This window comes from Apaloderma vittatum, unplaced genomic scaffold (assembly GCF_000703405.1).
Source record: "Apaloderma vittatum isolate BGI_N311 unplaced genomic scaffold, ASM70340v1 scaffold10115, whole genome shotgun sequence".
In the NCBI taxonomy this organism is placed as follows: domain Eukaryota; kingdom Metazoa; phylum Chordata; class Aves; order Trogoniformes; family Trogonidae; genus Apaloderma; species Apaloderma vittatum.
In genome coordinates this window covers 1-2,387 of record NW_009715461.1, presented here as the reverse complement: position 1 = coordinate 2,387, position 2,387 = coordinate 1, and positions in this window count along the sequence as shown.

The following is a 2,387-nucleotide window of genomic DNA, read 5'->3' as shown; positions in this document are numbered from 1 at the left end:
ATCCAGGGGGTTTAAGCCCTCCTCTTCAACGGCCAGTGTCCGATCCGTTCTTCTGCCTTTGATCCCAATCCTGAGTTCCTGCATGCAGCTCCTGTGTCTGGTTCCCCCCTGACACTGAGACTGGGACTTCCCTGGCGCTGCCTGCTCTGCAGCATCAGTGGGGACTGCTGTCGCTGGGGCGGGAGTCAGGTTCGATACCAGTTTTGTATATATTTTGTATATATTTACTCCATTATTATAATTATTTTCATTATTTCTTATTAATATTATTATTGGTTTATTAATGCTGTTTTGGTTTTCTTTTCCAATCCATAAGTCTCTCTGCCTTATTCCCTTTTGCTTTTGCGGAGGGAGAGGGGTTATCGGAGAGCATCTGTCAGTCATTCAGTGCCTGGCCCAGTCCTAACCCTTGACAGTGTGTCCCAGTTGTATAAGATGTGATGCCAAAACAGTTATATATGATGTTATCACGGTATGCAGGATAACACCACAAATGTAGAATTAGAAGCTACGCTGTGCTAACTAGAAACTTAACCAATTCAAATTAGTTTCCATTTATAGTAAGCTGTACAAAAATTTGATTATGTGAAATTATATTAATATATTAGTCTCTGTTAATAGCAAAGTTCAGGAGTACCTCCTCACTTCAACAAACAAAAACAAATCCCCAGAAAGAAGTCGGTGCTCACACAGATGTAGATGCTTACAATCTAACTATATTTAATAGGCAAAACAGTCCTAATCCACAGTATGTAGTCGTAAGTTAAAAACATGAGAAAAAATTATATTCCTTTTAACTTACACCAGTTTTAAACAGTACTTAAAAGAACAGTTCGTTTATTGTAAGTTCCTACAGAAAAGTTATGCTTGAGCTGATTGGGTCTCAAGATGTAAAATAGCTTGCATGGAGTTTACCACGTACTCAGGACTCACCAAAATAAAAAAGAATCCACAGAGTGCTGTGACCCATCGCCATGTATTAAAGGGATTTTTGTACCAATACAAGAGCAGAAACTAGGAGACTGGATGGATTCAAATTAATACTTTAACACCGTAAGGAACTACAATAGAAAGAGATACTTGATTTTACTTAAGATCTGTAAAGAGTAAGAAGCAGCTTTAATTGAAAAAAAGATTTATTGATGACTATTCTACCACCTCAGTAAATTAAAACAATAATTTGATCCAAATGTACAGGAGTTCAAAATGTTTATAAAGGATTTTCAAAATTGCTAGAGAACCAAATAATTATTCCCATATGTATTCTATTTTAAAATTAAAAAAAAAGAAAGTCAGAATAGCTGCTACAGTCTGCTTACTGATGCTTTCCTGCCAAAAGAGAGTTTTCTGTGCCAGAGAGAGTGCTGCTGTGATCTCTGCTTCCAGATGAATTTTAGAAAGTGATATACAGTTCTTCTTCCTCCTAAAACAGGAAGGCCTGGAGAGAACAAAATCAAGGGCATACAAAACCTGGCAAGAAAATAAAAGATAAACTACATAGGTAGTTTGTTTCAAATCTGAGCCCTTAAAGACTACTTGTGTTCCCTATGTAGGCTCTTAAAAGCTTCTTAAGCAATACAACTACTAACATCTGGTTCTTTCCTAGCATCATGGAATAGTTTGGCTTGGGAGAGACCTCTAAAGACCATGTAATCCAATTCCCCTGCCATAAGCAGGGACATCTTTCACTAGATCAGGTCGCTCAGAGCTCCATCCAACCAGAGAATTGAACATTTCCAATGATGAGGCATCCACAATTTATCTGAGCAACCTATTGCAGTGCCTCAACACCCTCATCCTAAAAGATTTCTTCCTCATGTCCAATCTAAATCCACTCTGGTTCAATTTAAAACCATTGCCCTCTGTCCTGCTACTACAGGCCTTGGCAGAAGGCCGTTCTCCATCTTTCCTATCAGCTCTCTTCATACATAGAAGAGCCACAACAAGGTCTCCCTGAAGCCTCCTCTTCTCCTTTATGCATTTGCAGTATTTAACCCTAATTTCCAACCTCTTCTCTCTTCCCTTCTGGCCTCTCCTCATCCCTTCCCACCAGCACCTCCAGGTTCCCGTTTCCAAAGCGTGGCTAGAGCGATGCCAAGCAGAGGTAGGGAACCCAGGCTGATCCCTTCAGCAGAACAAGGTCGTTCCTTCCTTCGACTCCCTCTCCTGCACCCAGATTTCAGTTTTTAACTTGCAAGAGCTTCCTGTTCTGGTGATGCCAACTCTGCTGTTAAAGCAGGTAGAAAAATTGATTAAGGATCGAAAGGAAGACAGAACAAGCACATCAGCCCTCTCAGGTGAAGCTTCAAGGAAGTAAGGGCCAAGTACAGGGATTATATCAGAAAAAGACACGGAACCTCGAATGGCCAAAGCCGGCGCCATCCAGA